At 34.8% G+C, this 9896-nt stretch overlaps 1 pseudogene; it reads right to left on the reverse strand.

The window, feature by feature from the left end:
- Positions 1-1700: 1700 nt before the first annotated feature.
- LOC123525415 (uncharacterized) lies at positions 1701-8859 on the reverse strand (annotated as a pseudogene).
- Positions 8860-9896: the final 1037 nt, after the last annotated feature.

The following is a 9896-nucleotide window of genomic DNA, read 5'->3' on the forward strand; positions in this document are numbered from 1 at the left end:
AAAAAGAAAATTGATACAAGGCCGTATCTGAAGTTTTTCTAATACAAAAGTTGAATGAAATACAAACAAGAGGGCCATGAAGGCCCTGTATCGCTCACCTGACCTGTTGACCTAAAGATCATCAAGATTAACATTTCTCACCAAGTATCATTAGATTGGTTCAAAATGTTGTCTCTAAAAGTGTAAACTAGCTTTTCCTTTGATTGGACCCGGTGACCTAGTTTTTAACCCACATCACCCAGACTCGAACATGACCTAAAGATCATCAAGATTAACATTCTGACTCTAAGTTCCATGAGATACAGTCATAATGTGACATCTAGAGTGTTATCTAGCTTTTCCTTTTGATTCTGACTAGTGATCTAGATTTTGACTGAAACCCACCTGACCCATATTTTTAACTGACCTATAGATACATCAGATCACAATTAGACCACGTTTCCTTAAGAGATGGTCATAAATGTGGGCATTACTTTGTTAACTAGCTTTTCCTTTGATTTGGACCCTGGTGACCTAGTTTTTAATCTACTTAACACAGATTCAAACTGACCTTGAGGAACATCAGAATTAACATTCTGACTAAGATTCATGAAGATACTGTATAAAGTGTGGGCATATAGAGTGTTAGCAAGCTTTTTCATTTGATTTGACCTGGTGACTAGTTTTTGATTCCAGAATGACCCAATATCGAACTCGTCCAAGTTTATTGAGGGAAAGATTCTGAGGAAGTTTCATTAAGATTGGGCCAAAATTGTGACATCTAGAGTTTTAACAAGCTTTTCCTTTGATCTGATCTAGTGACCTAGTTTTTGACCCCACATGACCCAGATCTAATCTTGACCAAGATCAACATTCTGAACAAGTTGTCATTACGAATATGGTTAAAATGTGGCCTTCTACAGTGTTAACTAGCTTTTCCCTTGATTTGATATGGTGACCTAGTTTTTGATCCAGATGACCAATATCGAACTCTCCAAGATTTTACTGAGGGGAACATTCTGACAAAGTTTCTTTAAGATTGGTCCAAAATTGTGAACTCTATAGTGTAACTAGACTTTTCCTTTGATTTGATTGGTGAATTTAGTGTTTGATCCCAGATGACCCAATATCAAACTCGTTCAAGATTTTATTAAGGAGAAGATTCTTACCAAGGTTCATTAAGACTGGGCCAAAATTGTGACCTCTAGAGTGTTAACAAGCTTTTCCTTTGATCTGACCTGGTGACCTAGCTTTTGATCCCACCAGATCCAGATTTCAATTTCACCTATAAATTATCAAGATCAACATTCTGACCAAGTTTCATTAAGATATGATTATAAATGTGACCTCTACAGTGTTAACTAGCTTTTCCTTTGATTGTACCTGGTGCACCTAGTTTTTGACCCAGAGGGACCCAAATATCAAACTCGTTCCAAGATTTTATTCAGGGAAAACATTTTTGACCAAGTTTCATTTAGATTGGGCCAAAATCTGTGTCCCTAGAGTGTTAAAATCTTTTCCTTTGATTGTCTTTGTGACCTAATTTTTGACCCACTGTCCTGACTAGTACTTGACCTAATGAATCTTCAAGATTAACATTCTGGACTGTGCTTCGTGAGTACAGTCATAAATGTGACTTATAGAGTGTTTAACAAGCTTTTCCTTTGACCTGACCTAGTGACCTTGTTTTTGAACCCACCTGCCCCACCCAGATTTGAATTGGCCTATAGATCATCAAGATCAACATTCTGACTATTGCTTAGCATAAAGGCCGAGGTGATCAGATTGGTACTGACCTTTACAATAAAATGATAGAACAGCCAAAAAGACGCGCGTATGCACGTAAAACTGTAATTCGCCTTCCAATAAAAATAAAGTTCCTGATTTTAATTTAATACACTTCAATAATCTTTAACTTTTGGCCATTACTGAATGTTAATTTTGGAATTTTGATTGCAAATTTTCAAAGATTTTTTTTTCTAAACAACGCCATTTTGTTTACTTTACATTGACACAATATACTATATATAATGTTATAATATTAATAGAAACTGAAGCTCAATATCTTTTATAGTCAAAGCACTATGACTGATTTGTTTTATCTGTTTAGAGATAATAAAGAGCTTAGACCTTTCAAGATCTGTCGGAAAATGAATAAGTGTATAAATTTTCTAGATATAACAAGAAAAGAGACAAACATTTGAAAAGTTACGCAGATAAAATTTCATAAAGCTATTTCATATACGTGACCTGAAGATACAATCTATATTTTGTTGTTTACTAACTTCTACACATTACATTTGTTCATTCAATGATGTTCTCCAATAAAAAATGATATTCAGAGTTGATCAGTATCTGACTAATGAAGATCAAATGAGTAACATAACACATTAATGTCCTATCTATATGATATAAAATCAACAACAGACACTGTTGTGCGATTTGCGAGACACATTTATTTGACGATGACATATTTAAACATACAAGCCGTAGATACATGCGAATTAATCAAACATAATATGTATATGTGTATATGTTAAAAAAACAATCTTCGGATATGTTTTACAAGTTCACATGATATTCGTAAAGGATTTCTAAAACGTGGTCGACTCGCCCGGGAAAAACCAGTGTCTGGAAACCTGTACCCATTTATCACATGTCTTTTACTACTGAATGTTGGGCTTCATCCTTGAAAGATCTTTTATGAATAATATGTCAGAATAACTTTAATAACTTAATTAATATGTAAAAGAAGAACGTGTTACGATGTAACGCGGAGTACAAAAAATATATAATATATGTCCACTATAATCTAGATCAAATCAATGTGTGTTGTGTCTCCTAACGTCTCTCAATGTAAATTTTGTTCGCTAAATAAACTCAATTAATGTTTTTCATTCTAACTAAAATGCCATATTAGTTTAAAACGTCTCAGTTAATATAATTACGTTACGTCCTAGCTGCTCGCCTAAATCAACTCGTTACATTGATCAGTTCAATTCATGGTACGTCATAGCTGCACGTTAGAACAGTTCAATGTATGTTATGTCCTAACTGGCTGCTTGATCAATTCATTTCATGTCAGCTACACGTTCGCTAGATCAGTTCTATTCGCGTTACCTCATAGCTGCTATCTAGGTCAAATAGATTTATGTTCAATCCTAGCTGCTCATTACAACAAATCAATTTACATATCCTATCATATCTGCTCATTAGATCAAATAAATGGAATGCCCTTCTCTTCCTGTCGTGTCAACCTGTATAATGTCGATGCTGCTCGGCATATCAATTCAATATATGTTTTATCCAGTTACCAGTAATCCATTCCAGCTCGTCAGTTACAGCAAGTTGAAGTTCGGTTCCTGACAAAATAATAATTCTGTGAGACGATTATGAAAACCATGCAACGTGGCAGGATTACATTCTTAATCAGTTAAAATGTGCGGCAATTTTTCATTCCAAGCTAAAAGAAAAGCTAAAACATGCTTTTGATACAGTTACGCAAGTGTAAGTTTACAGTGTTGATAACTGCATTAGAATCACCGCATCTCCTAAATAAATCTTGACAGTAAGTCTTAGCAATTGGACATTGCCATTCTCAGTCCACTTGTGTTAGTGTCGATTTGATGCATCAGTGCACGCCATTGGTCTCTACTAGATGGCGTCCAGGAATGTGTTTTTGACGATGACGTGTACGAACAGCCAGTATCGTCGGAATAAGAACGTTCCCGCCATCGTGTTGTCCTTAATGGCATCACATCAAACAGTAACCTCTCGTATGTCGGTGAAAGTCTAGTCATGTAATTTGCATGCGTAGTCATACGTAAGCCATAACCTTGTAAAAAATATCAAAGATTAGATACGGCCTTAAAGGGGACTTACTCCATATGTATGTCACAACATCAAATCAAAACAGATAGAATTGTTTACACTTTATCACAAATCAAACATCAATAGCATTCAGGTTATATACCGCTACGCAAAAATACTACTCGTGTATCAATATACATATACCGCTATATTACTTAAAATTGTAATACTGTGTGACTAACGCAGTAGACATTAGCCTTTCTGCACATTTTACCGATCACACAAGCGTTTCTATGAAAAGATAATTCTCAGCACAAATTTAAAATGAGTCTCTTCTTTTTATATTAAAAACATTTTGTTTATTTGCATTATTTGTTTTTCAGAAATATGTATAGCAACTTTTCAGCTTTCAAGGCTTGAGACAGTATAAAAAATCCAAAGCGCCACTCCGTTAGCATTATCATATGCAAGAATTCGTCTAATTTCGAGAGAAAAACATAAATATTGAGTACTTCCCCTTTAAATCAATACACAAATGGTATTCAAGGTTATAAAACAAAGAAGGAAGAAAATATGCAGGCACGTGTGTCAGAAGAGAGATACTGCGATATCATAACAAAATGACAACAAGGAAGTTAGGAGATCGAGAAATACGTGCATCGTTTTAAAAAAAGGCAATAACAAAGAGAACAGTATACAGAATACACCAGAATTTGAAACTGAACGGTGGAAATCCCCAATAGCATCCAATAAACGACAGAATGGTGACTTGTGATTTTTAAGTAAATGCTCTAAGAAGGCGCGCACAATTTAATTGTCCTTGTTGCAAATATATAATACGTTTTAAAAATATGCCTGCTACTAAATGTTACATTACATGGAGAGGACTTCAATAAGCCTACTGGCTTCCAGTTCCAAATCAAAATTTTTGTATGTAACTAAGTGTATTAAAATGTACATATTGGGAAATAAAATATGTTTAATCCAAATGTTACATTCACGGCAAGTGGAAAAAGTACGAAGACGGATGCAAAATTAATTACAAATGGTTTATGTGAGATGTTCACTTACCAATTTTTAAATTTTGAATTAAAGGAATAAATCCACCACCTCAATAAATTTGAGTACAGTCATTCTTTATATACAAGCGTGAAGTCAACTAAACATGGTAACTGGTTAATTGTTGCATTTGTACTTGCAAAAATTTCTGTTAATCAGCTTGGTAAACTTTTTAGTCTTTTAAATGATGGGGACCAGAGAAAACTACAATATATTACATGTTTATTGCTTGAATTGAGACAGGGCTTTGAAAAAAGCCTCTGTTGTCTGGTCAAATGTGTGAAACAGGAAAAAGATCAGTATGAAAACATGCAATACCAGGCACTCTGAACCGCAGTCAATCTCAAACAATACAGGTGTTACTGTTAGGCTTCTTTATAAACCTACACGAAACTCTTCCATGTTATTTCCATTAAATATTTCCTTTTAACCATTCTAAATCTAGATCTACAGGTAATTGGCCTGTACGTAAATATTAATATCAAATCTAACCTACCTGACCCTCGTGCAGAACTTCCGTCTTGTGACGAGGAATAACTTCCGTTTATTTGAACCGGAGATGACGAAAGAGCTCCTGTAAAAGGCACGCTTGTAGTTCCAGTCTACAAATCAGAAAACATAATTAGTAAAAACATCTATCTGAAAAGATATTAGGATGCTGACAAGTTAATTCTCGCATGATACAATTCCGCTTATAGTAAGTGAATGTCTGGCATTTCCTTATATATACAGTCAAACCTGTGTGAAAGACCACCTTTGAAGAAAGACCACCTGGCTCTAAAGACCACATGTTTTGTTTCCCATTTTAACATTTACATTGTATTTTAAACCTGTGAATAAAGACCATCTCCCAATAAAGACCACATTTTGGCTCTTCCAAGGGTGATCTTCATAGACAGGTTTGACTGTAATTGTAATAAAATACCTGTATATCTTGGTGTCCGCAAAGACATGACATGGAGTGGGTTTCTTTTCGGCCGTTACTGATACAGTTATGGCAGACTTCGCATAGCACTTGGATATTCTGCCCGTTGCATATCCAACGGTCGTGAGTAAGCTTTGACGAACTGAAATGTAAATCAAACTATCAATTTCAGATATATCTACAGTGTTATTTCATAAGAGATATTATCTGTAATGATATTTCAATGGATTTTGTACCTTTTTGTCGAATATCAATAAAACGAAAGAGCAATTCCTTTCATCAAAAACAAAAATTCCAGACTGATATATGAAATACAAGTGTCGCTGTGTTTTAGTATAATATACGCTAGAACGTTTCAAGAACTGGATTTCAGTCCACGACCTGTAGTTTCATTTTACAATTAGAAGAAACATATCACCAGTCCTTATAAAAGTTCTAAAAAAAATATAAACAGTTTAACTACTTTCTCGGACGTCGCATTAATTTAAACGCTTCTACCAAGAAAAAAAGAGTATTCCATCCATCATGCAGTGTGTCGACAGACCCGTAGCCGAACCAAGGGACCACGGTAGACATCATGTATGTGGGATGGCTTAAACTGTTGTCAAAACAGGGGAGTTAACTTTTCAAAACTATGGATAATTGCCATTTATATTTACATGCGGAAGCATATTATTGCAGTTACCTTGGAACCAGCTGGTGGCACAGTTCACATTCAACAACTCTATCACATTGTCGTCGATGCCAGACAAGATCTCGATATGGAAACCTCATTCCACAATCGGCACACTGCTCTATTCTAAATTCACAAAACATGTAATGAGCTTCTAAGTCATGTTTGCTGCCGGTAAATGTACAGCCGACAAAGTAACATTTGAATATCTCATTCTCTCGAATCGACGGCATGTCGTTTGTATCATATTCAAATTGCGGGACTTCACATTTGTGACATTTGTGAGTTGCTATGTCGACATGAAAGAGTAAGGTGTCGCATTTTTGGCAAGTCACTTTTTCAAATTCACAAATTTCCAGGTGCTTAGCTTTGTCTTTACGTGCGAAAACACCAGTACAACCGTAGATGTTATTTTTACACGCAACCTCTTTGTATGAGCAGACACGTGCATGACCATACATCTCGCTCACTGCCAACATCTGTCTACAAGATTCATTCGGACATGGAATATGCCTGCGCTTGCATGTCGTCTGCTCGTGTTTTTGGAGATTTTTGCGTAATATCGTCTGTCGACAAAATCTACATTTTACTTGTTGATATTTACAAACTTTGACATGTGAAAAGAACTGGTCAATGATTTTGTCTCCGCGGCAACGGAATCCACAATTTTCACTTGTGCACTTGAGTTCACAATTTTCTAACGCGAATTTGATTCTGCTCAAGTTGAACAGTAAATCTGTATACTTGAGCAAAGACTTTTCAAGTCTGTTAGATTTGTGTATGGCTGAAAGTTCACAGATTCTTTTCTTTGCTAACTGTGCTACGTTCCTGCTCACATTTGTCCACAATATGCTTCCTCGTCTAAACTTATCCCTTGGAGCTGAAATGAAATCAAATTTACCTTACGAACGGTCATGAATGTGTTTTGCAAATTCTGAATATATTTTTTCATTGCTTACGTGCATTTGCTGGAGCGGACCCAGGGTTCTAGTTACATATTGGGAGTGGGATGATTCATGGTTATGGAAGTACACAAAACGATTAAGTAAAATGTTTTAGCACGAATATTGGCCAATTAGCTGTCCCAATGATATTTTTACTTCACAACGTTTCAAATAATCCCTCGTCTGAATCTTCATCCTAAGTAAATTGATATTGTAAACTAAAGACGAGACGCAAATACTTCCATTAGTATTTACCATTTAACGTATTGCACTGCAATAATTATTTTTACCTGTAATGTATGCTTGGCGCCGAATTGGTCACTCTTTAGACCCGGGCCCACCTATGTCAGATTTGACGATCTCGAAAACACGATCCTTGAAAATCAAGTTATTACTCCATATACTTATGTAGTAATATGATAGAAAATTCATTTACAGCAATGAGAAATATCATTCAGAAATTTTCATCGAACATAAGTTGTGCTGATACTTTAGCTACTCAGACACGAATGTCCACGTCGTGCTCTGCATTTTAACGAATTTAATAAACAGTCACGTATCAAACAGTCATAAGAATTATCTTAACATAACATATTTATTATCAGTTCGTGGTCAGGTCAATGATTTGCACATTTGTTACTGTTTTTGTTAGTTACAATATTTATTTGGAAATATTTTATTACCTTGTTTTCATCTTCAATATATACTGTTACTAAAGAATGACAAAAGGGCTCATCACACAGAGCTATTTTCTTATCAGATGTCTTTAGTAGAAGTGTATAATTATCTCCCTTTAAGGTGAAATGTGGAAATAGCTGCATCATGTATTACTTTTTATTTCAATGTAGAATTTTAATAGTTACATTTCTGTTTGACAGCTATCAGGACATTTAAAAACACTGAACCAAAAGGCAGGATAATATGATATTAAGAATTTTAATTCCTATAATTCAGCTAAAAATTACATGTATAATTGCAAGTCTTTCACAATTATTAAATTCTTCTTCTACTAGTATAATTCCTAAGCAATGTATATCACCCTACCAGGAAATATGTGACATGTATCAAGAATAACAAAAACTGACTCATCACTCTTAAAGTATTGAATAAATCAATTAATAGGCTCAAATCTAGCTGACGTAATCAAACGCAAAATTAGGATTTGTAGATAATGTAGTTCATATTGAGAGTAATAAAACTTACCAAAAATTGCTTTCAGTATTCTTGTATATTGTTCCTCAGGTTGTTCTCTGAACTTCCAAGCGTATACACAGTTGAAGTGCTGCAAGTTTTTTGGGATCTTACATGACTGCAACATGACAATAATTAGTCTGTGTCGACCTTTGGTCTTTGTATATCTGACAGCAGCATTGTCAGCCTGGTAACGGCAGTAGTTATGACTGGCTAACTTGTTTGTAAGAAATACAACGGGTGATTTTTGACTTGTGGATTCCTTGTTCAACCATCATTTTGAATTAGGTCTGATTTTAACATTAAATTGAAAGAAAATGTGTAAGTACGAGAACAATTCATTGGTGTTTATGCGATTACACTTCAATAGTCTCGCTCATTTCGATTTCCCGATCTGTATTCACTTGTAGGTAAAACTTACCTGGATTAACTGATTTTACTGTAAAAGTTTATGTTATAAATTCAGCTTAAAACATGAAACGCAAATAGAAAAAGTTTTGTAACAATAAATAAAGCGCGATATAAACTACAAGTTAACGGTACGACCAAAACGTAACGGCAGCTGACATAATTTTGGGGGTATGTAACCGGCGATGAAATAAATCTTGTAAAAGTGTAATATAAAAAAAAGTAAAAAGCAAACAAACAAAAAAAACAAAAAATCACCAATGCCAATGAATTCAAAAGAAAGTTTTATTTGTGCCTAGTGATGACAATTCTATGTATTCTTAATGTAGCTGACTATTAACTTACTGGGTAAGGCGTCTACATGTGGGTCGTAACGTTTTTGTCTTTTCTTTTTTTGGATATCCAGTATTGGTTAGAACATCTTGTTGTTCGTCCTCACTGTACGCGGCATTAAATATCATTGTTCCATTTCAAATCGTCGGTCCCACTCGCTTACGTTTTCCAGCCTCGGCCGGATGATTACGCGAATGCTTCCTTGAGATGACAGCGACATTCCTTTATTAGTCGTTTTAACGGCTTCTGAATAACAATTGACTCATGTCCATAGTTTCGGGCTCTAGTCCTGTGACCAAAAACGTTTCAAACTTAAATCTTTGAGAAATGTTCCTTAATGCCAATTTCTGTTTAAAAGATATTGATGTTGATGATTTCGGTGACAAGTACTAAGATGCTGTTAATGATGTTGAGGACGATGATTGTAATGACGGTTAATGTCACAATGCTGTTCTAGAAACAAACTCTTGAACATAATAATAAGACAGGATAATTATTAATTATAAGAATTATGATGATGATGATGATGATGGTGATAATGACGATTATTATTATTATAAAAAAACAAGGCAGT

This window comes from Mercenaria mercenaria, chromosome 3 (assembly GCF_021730395.1).
Source record: "Mercenaria mercenaria strain notata chromosome 3, MADL_Memer_1, whole genome shotgun sequence".
NCBI lineage: Eukaryota > Metazoa > Mollusca > Bivalvia > Venerida > Veneridae > Mercenaria > Mercenaria mercenaria.